The sequence below is a fragment of the Macaca mulatta genome, chromosome X (assembly GCF_049350105.2).
Source record: "Macaca mulatta isolate MMU2019108-1 chromosome X, T2T-MMU8v2.0, whole genome shotgun sequence".
In the NCBI taxonomy this organism is placed as follows: domain Eukaryota; kingdom Metazoa; phylum Chordata; class Mammalia; order Primates; family Cercopithecidae; genus Macaca; species Macaca mulatta.
The window spans coordinates 91,196,661-91,213,560 of NC_133426.1; the positions used below are offsets into that span (position 1 = coordinate 91,196,661).

The 16,900-nt window shown below is 41.9% G+C and overlaps 1 pseudogene; it reads left to right on the forward strand.

The window, feature by feature from the left end:
- The first annotated feature begins 14,985 nt into the window (after positions 1–14,985).
- LOC693331 (protein SET-like) lies at positions 14,986–16,440 on the forward strand (annotated as a pseudogene).
- Positions 16,441–16,900: the final 460 nt, after the last annotated feature.

Here is a 16,900-nt window from a genome sequence, read left to right on the forward strand (position 1 = left end):
AATACAGGTTAAAGGATCCCCAGTGAATTCATCAGGACAAAATCACCATGGGGGATTTGCTCTAACATTTTCAGTCTAGTCCAATTAATTCAGTTTGGTCCTTGGTTTCAGAATGATTGCCTAAAGACTATTCCAAGTAGTTTTGCTTGCCGATGACACCAATTTATCCTACTCAGGAACATAAAGGACACTGGGAAGTGTTTTTTGTGGATAGTGCAGGAGCTAAGGCCACCCCCTACTGTCTCATAATCAGCATTGTCAGGTATAATCTTAGGCTCAGGAGTCAATTTTACTTCAAAGGGCTCATAGAAGTTTGGAAAACCAGCATTGGGAGTCTTCAGGAAGGCAGGAAAGCTTCCAAGAATATTTTTGAAAAGCAAAGATCACTAATGCTCTCCCTGATACCCATGCCTCCTCAGTTGTTAGGGTTTGTTTTTTCTCTGCTGTTACAACATCAGTGTGCTCCATTCATTGATATTTATATTTCATATTCAATAATTCCCCACATTTACACAGACTTTTGTCATGATATGTTGTATGCAAAAGAGACAAAAGCATTTTTATAGAAAAATGTTTTTTATACAATTTAATGAGAAAGAAAAGTTATGTTCAAGAGTTCAGCGGGACAAAAATCATACATTTTCAAAATAGTCTCACATAATCTTTCACCCTTTTTATCCTAATCATTAATCTGATGATCTGCCTAGAAAAGATTAATACTTTTATTGGAACAGCTGCATTTAACAATAAAATTTCTGTATTTAAATGTGAGTACCAGAAGAAAGGTGAAGGAAGTCAGGCTATTAGTACATTGTTGTAAACTGCAACTGATAGAGACAAGAGACAGCCAAGGGTCCCTGATGAAACCCCACCATCAAGCCTAAAATAGCCTGAAGGCTGAAAAACCAGACTGCTGGTCCCAAATGAAGCACGCCATTTCCTGACTGCTTCTCTCTGAATAATGCCCACCTGCTCACTGGGGGAAGGGGATGGAGCCACAGGAGTTCATGCCTTATGCAGCAGGGGAGGAGGCTGGTCTCTGCAGTTCCTGTGTGTTGGCCTGGTGCTCAATCTGTGAGTGGGAGCCTGTTGGCAGGACTCCCTCTCGCTTTGCTGAGAGTTGTTTTTCCTTTTTCCTTTTCACCCAATAAATTCTACTCTTCACCCTTATATGTGTCTGTGAGCATAATCTTTCCTGGTTGTATGACAAGAATCCAGTTTTAGCTGAACTAAAGAGAAAGTTCTGCAACATTTTTGGCATCCAGATGTGGGGCTTAAGGAGGGGTGAGTCAGATGTGAATCAAAAAACTGTTTTTCCTTTTGCTTTTAAGACTTTTTGTTCTCAGACTTCTTCTGAGGGTAAATGGTACACAACCCCACCCCAACGGCTTTAGGTGAACATGGGCTGGATTAATCAACAGCAGCTCCCCGACTCCTTCTAGGCCAGGACTGGGGTGCATGGCCCATGACCCAAAGGTGCCCAATGGGAGAAATCAGTGAAGTTTCTCTCCCTGTTGGAGGAACACATTTGTATAAGAATAAGAGGTTCCTCCCCGCACTTTAAAACTTTTTTTTCCTTTTCTCTACCCTGTCAGCAGTTAACTTTTAAGTGAGGGGTTTTTTTTTTTTTTTTTCTCTTCTTTTAGATGTTTTACTAAGCCAGGAATGATAAGGATCACTGTTTCTGTTATCTGTAAAGCTTTAATTATGAAAAAGGATTTGTGAGGCTGGTCTTAAGCTGTAGCCAATCTGGTGTGCTTTGCATGACTTTCTGTATGGTCAGTAGCAAACTTTGCTCCAGGCCTCCATCTTGTTTTACATCCTTGGGAGCATGACCTGTAACCATGTGACAATGTTTTGTTTAGCCTCTGCCATTTTACAGTGGTGGCCAGATTCAATCCTGGCTTAGGGAATGAGTACTTTCAAGTTAATATCTGTGTGACTTTTGCCATTCGCTGATTCTCTTTGTTAGGGACAAACTGCCCCCAAGAAAGCTTCTTGGTGCTGTCCACCCCTCCCCCTAATGCTCTGCAACTCTACTCCGTACCCACCCTTCCCCTAAGCCTCTTTACATTTCTAAGCCCTTATCTAGGCACTGTGGTGAAGCCAGCAGACCACTTAGCAGACCTTGCTGCAATAAACAAACTCCAATTACAAACCATTGGGACCACACAGTGGGAGGTCGTGGGAAACATAAACTTTACCTACACCCTCCTGTAATAAACGTCACAAGGTAATATGTGGCAAAATTAACCAGCGAACAACCCCAGGGTCTCTCTTCCCCCATATAAACACCTCATTTTTTAAACTCGGGGCTACCTCCTCTGTCTGTGATGGAGCAGCCGGCAGGTTAATAAACTTCCTGGCCTGACCTTGGGTCTCTCTCTCGTCCTTTCTGTCGGCAGGCTTTACATTCCGGTGCCGAAACCCAGGAAGGCAATAGACTGTGGCGGGGACTCTCTCTCTCTCTCTCTCTTCCCCCCCCCCCCCGCCCCCCATCACCCCTCTCCCGGCCAATCTCCCCTTCCCCGAATCTGCTGAAGACCCAGAGAATCCCCTAGACTCTCCCATTGCTGGCAACCTCATCCACCATCAAAGCCTCTGTCAGGGTGAGTGAAAGACTGTTGCCATTCCCCGGAACCCTTGACCTTCAGTCTCTCCATTTCCAAAAGACCCAGCACTGGGCCAAGGGCTTCCTCCGGCCTCTGGGCCTCCGGTTCCTGCATTTCAGGGACGCCTGACTTGGCGGTTACCTCCTCTATTCCGGAGAAGTTCCATGGCAAAGGGGATGCCATCTCCCACCGTCCTTGTCACCAACAGTCTCTTCTTCCCCTACCTTCCCCTCCTCCATTCACTATAGGAGTCTCCCAGTCTACCCCTTCCAAGACCTTGGGTGTCTCCTCCGCAATCTCAATGCTCTCGGCCTTTGTTCAGAAATCCACTCTAAGAGGTTTATCTTTTTCAATGTACTTAAAGACAAACAACTTTTGCCATTGCAATGGGAAATGGTCTCAGATTCCTTATGTTCATGCTTTCTTCACTCTGTAACCACCCTTCCCTCTGTCAGTTCTGTTCTACTTTCTAAATCCTCTTCACCCACTCCAAAACTGACTCGCCTCCTGCCCCACAGCCCCAACTGACCACTCCTCTTCCTTCGACCCCACCACTTTCCCCCCTCCCTGACAGCATCATGATCCTCCACCAGAGCATCGTGATCTTCCATGGTATGTCTCCACTCCAGCTCTACCCCTCTCCCTGCTTCTCTCCAACCACCCTGCTTCTGACTCTGAGTCCTCTCTGTCTCCACTCCTCACCTGCTGGACCCAACATGCTCAGCAACCAGCTCCCTTGCTTCCTCTCCAGGAAGTAGCAGGAGCCAAGGGGATCGTCCCTGTCTATGTCCCTTTTTCCCTCTCCAATCTCTCCCAAATTGAGAAATGTCTCAGGTCCTTCTCCTCCAATCCCAATACTTATATCAAAGAATTTGAATATCTTACCCAATCTAATGAACTCACTTGGCATGATCTCTACATTATCCTCTCTTCTATCCTCCTTCCAGAAGAGAATAAAGGAGTGTGGCTCTCAGCATAGGCACATGCCAATAATCCTCATTGGCAAGATCCTACTAAGCCTGTAGAAGCCACTGTTGTTCCCTGAGAAAAGCCTTCCTGGGAGTACCAACCCACAAACCCCAGCCGAGCATCCCATAACCTTATAATTACTTTCCTCATTGCAGGCCTTAACAAAGCTGCCCATACGGCTATAAATTTTGAAAAACTTAAAGAAATTTCTCAAAACCAGATGAAAATCTTGCTCAATTCCTTTCCTGCTTTACAGAGGCTTTCCAAAAGTATACCTGCATTGACCCTGCCTCCCAGGAAGGAACTATTGTTCTTAATACCCATTTTATCTCCCAATCCACACCCAATATTCCGCACAAGCTTCAGAAGCTTGAAGACGCCCTCAAACCCCACAATGAGACCTTCTTAATTTAGCTTTCGAAGTCTTTAACAATGGTGATGAGGAAAGAAAGGCAAAAACAGGCAGAGTTTCAAATGCTTGCTTCTGCCATCAGGGGCCCTGCAGGCCAACAGGGCCACAGCTCCACACAGAAGCCTCCTAGCAATCCACTTCCACGTGGTGCCTGTTTCAAGTGTGGCAGTGAAGGCCACTAGTCCTGACAATGCTCTAACCCAGATAAGCCCACCAGGCTGTTCCCCCCCTGCAGAGGACCCCACTGGAAGTCGGACTGTGAGTGGCCCCGGCAAGGACCGCCCCCATCCTTTCCTGAGCCGGCCAAAACCTCCTACTCAGATCTCATGGGCCTTGTTGCTGAAGACTGATGGGGCCCTGGAGCAGACACCCCAGCAACTACCATCTCTTCATCTGAGCCAAGCGTAACCCTGATGGTGGCAGGTAGGCCAATAGGTTTTTTTTTTTTTTTTTTTAATTAATACCAGGACAACCTACTTGGCTTTACCTAATTTTTCAGGACCCACCAAGTCCTCCCAGGTCTCTGTTGTAGGAATTGATGGTCAAGTCTCCAAATCCCGAGCCACCCCTCCACTCTTCTGCTCCCTGCACACCTTTTCCTTCACTCACTCTTTCTTAGCCCTGCCCTCATGTCCAACTCCACTCCTAGGCAGAAACATCCTTTCAAAAATCCACAATACTCTCCACCTCCATGGTGACCTACTTAGGAATTCAACTTCCTCCTGGGGCCCAGGCTATGACCCCTACCTGAGTGGCACTAAGCCGCCTCCAAAAGCAAAGTCCTTTCCTTCTAGGACTAGCAGGCTTATTTAGAATAGAGATTCCCAACTTTGCCCTCCTAGCTCCCCCACTCTATGAAGCAACAAAAGGCCCTCTCAATTAACCCCTAAACTCCTCACATAATACTCCCCAGCTCCGCGAACTCCATACTGCTCGTCACTACACCAGCTCTGTCCTTACCTAGTATCTCCCAAACTTTCACTCTCTATACTGCCGAAAGTCAAGGAATAGCCCTCAGTATCTTAGGGCAACAGAAAGAAGACCCTCCTTCCTTTGCACCTGTAGCCTACCTCTCTAAACAATTAGAAAACACAGTCAGAGGATGGCCAACCTGTCTTAGAGTGCTAGCAACAGCAGCCACTTTAGCTCTAAAAAAAAAAAAAAAAAAAAAAAAAAAAAAAAAAAAACCGGAAACTAACATTCAGTCAAAATAACACTGTCTACAGTCCTCATAATCTACAGGATTTCCTCTCCTCCCGAGCATTAGGCTCCCTTCCTCCTTCACGGATTCGATTATTCCATGCCTTCTTTATCGAAAATCCTGAATTCAGTCTTGCCAAAAGTGCTCCCCTCAACCCAGCGTCCTTACTCCCCGTATCCCCTACCTCTCCTACTCATTCTTGCACAGACATCTTATATCACCTGCAGCCACACTTTCCAAACACTTCCTCTGAGCCTCTCACCGACCCCAGAGACCAACTATTTATAGATGGCTCCTCTTCCAGACCCACTGACTCCCCCAGAATTGCTGGGTAAGAGTTGTTTCCCTTGACGAAGTAATTGAAGCTAAGCCCCTACCTCCAGAAACCTCCTCTCAAAAAGCAGAACTCATAGCTCTCACCAGAGTCCTAACCCTTTCCAAAGGCAAATGAGTCAACATTTACACAGACTCCAAATATGCATATCACATTCTTCATTCCCACACCATCACCTGGCAAGAGAGGGGATTCCTCACTGCCAAAGGGACCCCTATCACTAACGGCCCCCTTATTTACCAACTCCTTCAGGCTGCATATCTCCCAGTTAAGGCAGGAGCTATACACTGTCGGGGACATCAAACAGGGACAGAAAGGCCAAAGAGGGAACAGATTAATCTCAAGAGGGAACAGAAAGGCCAATGAGGCAGCAAAAAAGGCCTCCCTTTCTTCCACTCCTGCCTCCCTCCTCCTCATTACCCCTGCAATCCAAACTCAATACTCTCCCACTGAAAAGACCTTATTACTACAATAAGGAGCCTTCCTCCAGGGGGACTGGATAGTTAAGGACCAGAAGCTAGTCCTTCCCCAGGGCCAAACCAACAAAATCCTGACATCTCTCCACCAATCCTTCCATATTGGTGCACGTCCCCTGTATCTCCTCCTCTGTCCATATTTCTTCTCCCCTCACCTATTTACCTCACTAAAAAACATAACTTCAAACTGTCATATATACTCTGTCACCTCCTTTCAAAGAGCCCTCCACTCTCCATCTATTCCTACACACCAGCTAAGAGGAACACTCCTAGGGGAAGAGTGGCAAATAGACCACCCACATGCTTCCTGTCAAAAAAACAAAATTCCTTCTCACTCTTATAAACACCTTCTCTGGGTGGGTGGAGGCATTTCCTACCTCTTTGAAAAAGCCGCAGTAGTCTCCCAGATCCTTTCACAGAAGTCATCCTTAGGTTTAGTCTCCCTCGCTCCATTCAATCAGACAATGGCCCTGGCTTTATTTCCCAAATCACCCAAGGGGTCTCCCAGTCCCTTGGCATCCAGTGACACCTCCGTATCCTATATCGACCCCAATCATCAGGAAAAGTCAAAAGGGCAAATGGAATCCTTAAAACTCAGTTGACCAAACTCACTCTAGAAGTCCAGAGGCCCTGGACTTTCCTCCTACCCATAGTTCTAGTCCTTCCTCAGCCCATTTAAATTAATGTATAGACGCCCTTTCATCTTACAAAACAGGCCTCCTTCTAATTCTCCGTTAGGAGAATACCTCCAAACACTCTCCCTCATCTGCCATCTCCTCCGCAAACAGGCAGACCAGGCCCTCACAAAACCGCATAAAGGCCCTTGACACCTCCCACCTCGTTAACAAAAATTCAGGGCCGACACCTCCCCTATTTATCCCTCTTCCTTTGGCTCCCGTCTCCATACACCATCCCTATACACACCACCCACGACTGTCTCCTTATCTCAACATCTAACAGCACTCCCACATCAATCTTAGTAAACAGAAAATGCTTCCTCTTACACTGGGGAAAAAAAAAACCTCCCAGCCTAAACCAAACACCTCTTTACAACCACTTACAGCAGCAGCCCCAGCAGGGACCCTAAGAATATGGAAGCATGAGAATAACAAAATAGTACATCTTTTTGGCATACACAACCAGTTCTCTCTACCAAGCCAAGGCATACTTTTCCTGTGTGGTACCTCAACTTATATTTGCCTCCCCTCTAACTGGACAGGCACCTGAACCCTGCTTTTCCTCAGTCCAAAAATCAATGTTGCCCCAGGAGACCAGCCCCTACCAATCCCAGTTAATACCCCTATCCGACACCGCCATGCTATACAATTCATACATTTGTTAGTAGCCCTCAGAATAACTAAAGGAGTTGGAACTGGGATTGTGGAATTAACCACCTCCGTTTCCTATTACCGGGAAGGGAGTGGCCACATGGGAAGTTCATGCCTTATGCAGACGGTAGGAAGCTGACCTCTTCAGTTCCTGTGTGGTGGTCTGGTGTTCAATCTGTGAGGTGGGAGCCTGTTGGCATTTGCTTTGCTGAGAGTTGTTTTTCCTTTTTCCTTTTCACCCAGTAAATTTCACCCCTCACTCTTCTATGTGTCCACAAACTTAATCTTTCCTGGTCGTGTGACAAGAACCCGGTTTTAGCTGAACTAAGGAGAAAGTTCTGCAACACAACTATTCTAAAAAGATAAACACAAGTCAGTGGCAGTGAGACATCCCGCAGAAGGGGTCCAGAGTCAGATCTGTCAGGAGTGGATGGAGCAGTCATCCTTCTTGTGGTGTTCCCTCCTCCAACTTACAAAGAATCACAAGCTAAGAATGTAATTAGTCTCTGTAATGGAAATATAGAGGTCATCAGTATCTTGTTTTGAGATGAACTCATTAAAGGAAAATCCCTTTCCTGTAGGCACTGGTGTGTGACCCAGACAGTTGAGCCATCATCCATGATGTTTTCATAGTTTGTGACCGCACAAACCAGTGCATCTGAAACAGTCCCAGAGTCTGAGTTCTTTCCATTGAGTAGAGAGATTTCACCAGATTTTAGTTTGGCACAGCTGGTGCTGGGACTGAACCAGCTAACAGCAGACATAGTGATATTTCATCTTACAGTCAGGTCCAGGCAATAAAGATCTGTAAATGCAGAAATAAAAAAAAAGAAAAAAAGAAAAAAGAAAAGGCAATGGCTTTCTTTCAGCAGCAGCAAAGCCTAGAACTGTGAAACCAGATACACAGCCAAGGCCCAACCTTGCAACAGGCTTTTCTAAGGATAGCAGCCTCAGGCCTGCTATTTTAACCCACCCACTGTTTAACCAGTCCCAGTGAGATGAGCTGGGTACCTCAGTTGGAAATGCAGAAATCACCCGTCTTCTGCACTGATCTCACTGGGAGCTGCAGACTGGAGCTGTTCCTGTTTGGCCATCTTGCCAGCCACCTCTGAGGAAATTCTTAAATAAATGAAGAAACTAGCCATGCAGATGTCTGGGGTAAGGGCACTGTAGGCCAAGGGAGCAAAATGTCAAAGGCTAATAATAAAACTGCCTTTGCAAAAATTATAACAGGAAATTATGATAGTAAATGAGATCACTCCTGACTCCACCTTGCTTCTAACCTTTAAGCTGTCCTTCATTCCTGGGCGTAGACCAAACTAACTTTGGGAAGGAATTCATTTCATGGTTTGACTCTGAAATAAAATTTGCAATAGCCCTTTTCTGAAAAGACACCCTTCTTGCCCGGGAACCAGTCTGCCTTTGCAGGACCAACAAATTAGCTACATGATTAGAAATTATGGTTTAGGAGTCATGCGGTGTCTGACTTCAAGAGTCTGAACCTTCCCAAATTGCTCCTGGAAATAACAACACTATTGTAAAACCTCAGATCAGTGCTTGAGATATTTTACAGACCCTGCGCTCAATGGATCTACTGACACAACCCAGATCAGTAATCTGGCTCAACTAGTTCTGCCATCCCACCCAGAAACAGAAGAAAAACTCACTTCGACCCCCTATGATTCGATCTCCTCAATATTCCCCACTTCCCAAGCCCCTAGCCTCCAAATTATCTTTAAAAACTCTGGTCCCCAAATTCTCAAGGAGAGTGATTTATGTAATAAAACTCCGGTCTCCCACACAACCGGCTCTGCATGAATTACTCTTTCTTCATTGCAATTTCCCTGTCTTGAAAAATCAGCTCTGTCTAGTCAGCGGGCACTGTGACCCCATTGGGTGGTTACACTAATGTGAGAAAATGAGAGGAAAATTATTGGAGATAAAGCTAGTAAATTAATAGAGATTCAGATTATGTAGGGCCCTGTGGCCTATTATAACATTCTTTGGCTTTTACTCTGAGATACAAACGATTGGAAGGTTTTGACACAGTTATGACCTAATTTCATATACATTTTAATAGAATCACTCTGGATTCTTTTTGAGAATAGACTATAAGGGGATAAGGATAGCAGCAAGTAGACTATTTGGAAGGTTATTTCAATAATCCAGGTGAGAGACGATAAGGACTTGTATTCGACATGTAGCAGTGAAGGTGGTAAAAAGTGGTCAGATTTTTGTGAAGTGATCAGAAGTGGTCATATATTTTTAAAGGTAGAAGCAACTGGATTTTCTAAGATTTGGATGTAGGAAAAAAGAAAAGAGAGGACTCAGGATATCAAGTGTTTGGTCCTAGTCAACTACATAAGGAAACATTTGCCATTTAATTTGATGGGAAAGACTGAAAAGCAAGTTTAAGATCAGGGCATGGGGAGGGGAAACTGGGAGTTCAGATTTGGACATATTAATATTTAGGTATCAACTGAAAAGCTAAGAAGTATCAAGTGGGCAGTAATTCATACAGCTCTAAAGTTCGTCAAAGCAGACTGAGCTGCAAAAGCACGATTAAGAAATAGTAAATTAGATAGATAGATAATTGATAGATAGATTGATACGTAGATATCTCTGAATAAGATCATCAAAAGCTTTTTTATTATAAAAAAAAATGAGGCCGGGCGCGGTGACTCAAGCCTGTAATCCCAGCACTTTGGGAGGCCGAGACGGGCGGATCACGAGGTCAGGAGATCGAGACCATCCTGGCTAACACGGTGAAACCCCGTCTCTACTAAAAAATACAAAAAACTAGCCGGGTGAGGTGGTGGGCGCCTGTAGTCCCAGTTACTCGGGAGGCTGAGACAGGAGAATGGCGTAAACCCGGGAGGCGGAGCTTGCAGTGAGCTGAGATCCGGCCACTGAACTCCAGGCTGGGCGACAGAGCAAGACTCCATCTCAAAAAAAATAAATAAATAAAATAAAATAAAATAAAGAGAATTCTGAGTACTGATTTATGGAGCAATCCAATAATAACATGTGAAAGAGATGAGGAAGAACCAGCAAACAAGACTGAGAAGGAGTAGCCAGTGAGATAGGAGGAAAAAATCATGAATGTTCATGTGGTGTCCTAAAAGCTAACAAATAAAGTGTAAGAAAGTATAATCAACTGTATTAAGTGCTAATGATAGGTCAAGGAAAATAAGGGATAACAAATAGCCTTAGATTTAGTAATATTAAGTTCACTGGTGAGCTTGATTTAAAAAAATTTAAATAGTATCATGTTGACAAATGTGATTGTAGTGAGCTTTAGAATCTGGTAGAGTGAGGTGGAAAATTAATTCTAAATATTTCCACTTCTACTCCTCAAAACCATACAGAGTTTAGTTATGTGTAGAAAAAGGGGAAACCACCACAAACTACATATTCTGTGATAGTAGGAGATAAAGCCTGTAAAGATGTGTAGTCAAAATTGCCCTGTATTAGAGGAGTCTTCACCAGCTGTGTTGTGATACCATGGTGATATAATAGGGAACAATAAGAACAGTGAAGGGGTCTATCAGTGCCAGATCTCAGATATAAACAAAGAAACGAGGAAAACAACTCTGGCTTTTAGCCTTTATCTTCTTCTAGAGTAGTTGCCTATTAAGGACTCATTCAGAAAAATTGAAGTTATTCAAACATGAGGCAAAGAAAATTCTGCTTACAGTTGGGAAATAAAAGGTTACTAGAGAATTCTCAGGTCAGTTTTTATTCCTTATATTCCTTGTCCTATTCAACCTTAACAATAAGATAACATCATAAATGCATTTTTTAAAATCACTGATTTGACAATGCAATGAAATCCATATGAACTAATATCAAAAGAGAGAAAACTCCTTCCAAGGTAAGGCAAGACCCCCAAGCAATGTAATCTCTAAGGGCATAGTGGATGAAGGAGTGTATTAATTATCTATTGCCATATAACAAATTACTCCAAACTCAGTGACTTAAGAAAATAAAGATTTACTGCCTCATAATTTCTGTGGATCATGGTAGCTTCTTAGGGTGGTTCTAGCTCCAGGGTCTCCGATGAGGTTGCAGTCAAACTGTCAGTTGGGGTTGAATGGAGGAGGGTATGTTTCCATGTTTCCTCATGTTGGGCCTTTTGGTAGTTGGCCTGAATGATTTCACCACATGACAGCTGATTTCCCTCTCCCTGAGACTGTTTTACAACATAGTAGCTAGATTCCACAAGAGTATGTGATTTAAGAGAGAGTGAGAAAGATTACATTCAAGAAAGAAACTGCACTCTTTTTGTACCCTAATCTAGATGAGGCATACCATCACTTCTGCCACAGTTTAGTCACTAGAAACTAGTCACTAATTCCAAGATGCTCTCAAGAGGAGGAAATTAAGTTGCACCCTTTAAAACAAGGAGTACCAAGAATTTGTGGACATACCTTTGAAACTACCACAAGTAGTAAACCCAGCAAAATAGTAGGTATTTCCAGAATAAAGATAAACCAACTGAAACTTTAGCAGCACATCTGAGCTGGCAAAAGAGGTATCGAGCAATTGACATTTGTAGAACACTTCACTCAAGGACAGCAGAATACATATTCTTGTCTAGTACACACAGAAAATTTACCAAGATACACCATATTCTGGGCCATAAGACATTTCTCAATAAATTTAAGAGGATTCAAGTCATATAAAGTATGTTCTCTGACCAGACTGGGATTAAATTAGAAAACAGTAACAGTAAGATTTCTGGAAACAAAAAAACCCATAGCTATTCAGAAACTAAATAACATACTTCTAAGTAACACATAGGTCAATTAAAACCATCTGGGGAATTAGAAAGCATTATGAGCTACATTAAAATGGAAATGCAACCTATCAAAATGTGTTGAATTATGCTAAAGTAGTATGTAGGGGGGAAATTTATAGCACCAAACACATATATTGGAAGAGAAGAAAGGCCTCAAATAATTGTCCCTTTGCTTCCATATTAAGAAACTAGAGAACAGAAATTAATGGAATAGATAACAGAAAAACAATAGACAAAGTCAATCGAACCAAACTGATTCTTCAAGAAGATCAATATCATTGATAGAAAAGATAGAAGGCCCCATATTACCAATACTAGCAAGAAGAGGCATGGCTTCACCGCAGGCTCTATTAGATATTAAAAAGAAAAATTTGACTACTTATGTGAAAATGAAAAATTTCTTGAAAGATAAACTTCAAGAAAATCACTCAAGAAGAAATAGATAACCTGATTAGTCCTAATTCAATGAAATGTAATTCATTGTACTGACAAAGACAGAAAGAAAGACTAAGTTGTTATCTCAATAAAGACAAAAGAAGCACTGTACAATATCCGAAATCTATTCTAGAAAAAAATGCTCAGCAAATTAGGAATGAGCTCTCTCTCTCTCTCTCTCTCTCTCTCTCTCACACACACACACACACAAAGCCTAGCACTAAGATTACACTTAATGGTAAAAGACTGAATGCTTCCCCCATAAGATCCGACATAAGGCTAGAATTTTGCTCTCACAGTCTGTTATCAATATTTTGTTGGAGATTCTATTCAAGATAATAAGGCAAGAAAACTAGGCTATATTAGAAAAGCAGTGAAATTATCTTAATTCATAGACATCATGAATGTCTACATAGGAAATCTCATGGCATCTCCAAAATACTCTACCAGAACTAAGTGAGCTTAATAACGTTGTAGGATACAAAGTTGGCATACGAAAATCAATTATACCTCTGCTATCAATAAACAGTTTGAAATTAAAATTTCTAAAAAATATCATTGGCAATAGCACTAAAAACACATGAAATGTGAGAAATAAATCTAACAAAAGACATACTAGATGTGAAAAATAAAAACTAAAACAGATTTCTGAGATAAATTAAACAAGAACAAAATAAATAGAGAAACACCCATGTTCATGCATAAGAAGTCTTGTTAAGATTTTCTTCATATTGATGTGTAGATTCAATGCACTTTTGATCAAAATCCAAGAAAATAAGTTGTTGTCCAAGAAGTTGACAAATTATTTCTGAAATTTGAATGAAAATGCAAAAGACCTAAAATAATCAAAACAACTTTTTAAAAGAACAACACTCAGCCAGGCGCGGTGGCTCATGCCTGTAATCCCAGCACTTTGAGATGCTTAGGTGGGCAGATTGCTTGAGCTCAGGAGGTCAAGACCAGCCTGGGCAACATGGCAAAACCCTGTCTCTACAAAAAATACAAAAAAATAGCGGAGCATGGTGGCACACATACGTATTACTAACTACTGGGAGGCTGAGGTGGAAGGATCACCTGAGCCCAGGAGGTCGAGGCTGCAGTGAGTGAAGATTGCACTACTTCATTCCTTCCTGGGCAACAGAGTGAGATTCTGTCTCAAAAAACACAGAGAGTTCCCACAGACACTGTGCTGCCACACAGGCACAGCATCCTCAGCTGTCAACAACCTGCACCAGAGTGGTACATTTGTTACAATCAATGAATCTATACTGACATATAATTACAACCTCGAATCCATAATTTACATTGAGGTACACTTTACAGGTTTTTAGAAATATTAAATGGCATATATCATGTATTTTAGTATCACACAGAATAGTTTCATTCCCCTAAAATTCCTCTATGTTCTGCCTATTTATCTCTTCCTCTCCTCTTTTTCCTAGCAACCACTAATCCTTTTATTGTTTCCATAGTTTTGCCTTTTCTAGAATGTCATGTGGTTGGAATCATACAGTAAATAGCCTTTCCAAAGTGGTGTCTTTCTTTCACTTAATAATATACATTTAAGTTTTCGCCATGTTTTTTCATGGCTTGATAACTCAGTTCTTTTCATTACTGAATGATATTGCATTATGTAGATGTACCACAATTTATTTATACATTCACCTACTGAAGGACATATTGGGTGATTCCAAGTTTTTGCAATTGTGAATAAAGCTGCTATAAACATCTATGTACAGGTATTTTTGTGTAGCCATATATTTCAATTCATTTGGGTAAACATAAAAGAGCATAATTACTGGATCATATGATTAAGAGAATATTTAGTTTTTAAGAATGTCAATCTGTCTTTCAAAGTGGCTGTATCATTTTGTATTCCTGACAGCAATGAAAGAGAGTTCCCATTGCTTCACTTTCTTACCAACATTTAACATTGTCATTGTTTTGGATGTTGGCCATTCTAATGCATGCAAAGTGGTATCTCATTGTCGTTTTAATTTGCAACTCCTTAATGACCTACGATAGTAGAGCATCTTTTCATATGCTTATTTGCCAAATTTATATATTTTTTGATGTGGTGTCCGTTCAAGTCTTTTGCCCATTTTTTAATCAGGTTGTTCATTTGATTACTGTATAATTTTAAGAGTTCTTTTTTGTATTTTAGATATCAGTCCTTCATCAGATATGTGTTTTGCAAATATTTTCTCTCAGTCTGTGGCTTATCTTCTCAGTCTCTTGAAGATCCATCTTTTACCAAGGTGCAACATCAATTCAGTGAAAAAAAAAGTGTTTAAAAAAATGGTGCTGATACCATTCGATATCCAAATGTGAAACAAAACAAAGCAAAACAGAGTCTTCTGCCTGCTTCCGGATGAGTGAGGAGACTTGTGGTCTGGTTCTTGGACTTCCCTAGCAGCATGGAGTCCAAATGCCAATCTCCACTCTCACCTCAAAAGAAGAAATCAAGACCACCTCCTGCTCTGGGACCGGAGGAGACATCGGCCTCTGCAGGCTTGCCGAAGAAGGAAGAAAAAGAACAGCAAGAAGGCATTGAACACATCGATGAAGTACAAAATGAAATAGACAGACTTAATGAACAAGCCAGTGAGGAGATTATGAATGTAGAGCAGAAATATAAGAAACTCCGCCAATCATTTTTTCAGAAGGGGTCAGAATTTATCACCAAAATCCCAAATTTTGGGGTAACAACATTTGTCAACCATCCACAAGTATCTACACTACTTGGGGAGGAGGACGAAGAGACACTGCATTATTTGACCAGAGCTGAAGTGACAGAATTTGAAGATATTAAATCAGGTTAGAGAATAGATTTTTATTTTGATGAAAATCCTTACTTTGAAAATAAAGTTCTCTCCAAAGAATTTCGTCTGCATGAGAGTGGTGATTCATCTTCAAAGTCCACTGAAATCAAATGGAAATCTGGAAAGGATTTGATGAAATGTTCAAGTCAAACACAGAATAAAGCCAGCAGGAAGAGGCAGCATGAGGAACCAGAGAACGTCTTTTTTTTTTTTTTTTTTTTTTTTTAATTATTATACTTTAAGTTCTAGGGTACATGTGGATAACGTGCAGGTTTGTTACATATGTATACCTGTGCCATGTTGGCGTGCTGCACCCATCATCTCGTCAGCACCCATCAACTAGTCATTTACATCAGGTATAACTCCCAATGCAATCCCTCCCCCCTCCCCCCTCCCCATGATAGGCCCCGGTGTGTGATGTTCCCCTTCCCGAGTCCAAGTGATCTCACTGTTCAGTTCCCACCTATGAGTGAGAACATGCGGTGTTTGGTTTTCTGTTCTTGCGATAGTTCGCTGAGAATGATGGTTTCCAGCTGCATCCATGTCCCTACAAAGGGCACAAACTCATCCTTTTTTATGGCTGCATAGTATTCCATGGTGTATATGTGCCACATTTTCTTAATCCACTATTCACAATAGCAAAGACTTGGAATCAACCCAAATGTCCATCAGTGACAGAGAGCTTCTTTACCTGGTTTACTGACCATTCTGATGCAGGTGCCGATGAGTTAGACGTCTTCAAAGATGATATTTGACCAAACCAATTATAGTACTACTTGGTTCCAGACATGCATGATGAAGAAGGGGAAGAAGGAGATGATGATGATGAAGAGGAGGAAGGATTAGAAGATATTGATGAAGAAGGAGATGAAGATGAAAGTGAAGAAGATGAAAATGATGATGAAGGGGAGGATGGAGAGGAGGATGAAGGAGAAGATTACTAATAGAACACTGATGGATTTCAATCTTCCTTTTTTAAAATTTTCTCCAGTCCCTGGGAACAAGTTGCAGTCTTTTTTATTTTTTTTCCTTTTGTATTCAGTTGCCCTGTTCTTGAGGTCTCTTTTCTCTACATCATGGTTCTCAACCTATTTGGGGGGAAATACCTTGAGCAGAATCCAATGGAAAAAGAGTCTCTACCCCTTTCTGTTTGAAATTCATTTTTATCCCTTCCTGTCTGAACAAAAACTCTATGGAATGAACAACACCGAGCTCCGTGGGAAAATAGAAAAACCTGCTCCCTTTGCTTTGCTGGAAGCTGGAGGGTGCCAGGCCCCTGTGTAGTAGTGCATAGAATTCTAGCTTTTTTCCTCCTTTCTCTATGTATTGGGCTCAGAGAGTACACTGTGTCTCTGTGTGAATATGGACAGCTAGCCTTTACCAACATGTGTCTGTCTACTTTCTCTTGTTTAAAAAAAGAAAAAAAAAAGTATAAAAATGTGGTTATGGAAGATCAGCAAAGGGTGTTTGAGATGTTTGGGTGGGTTAAGTGGGCATTTTGACAGCATGA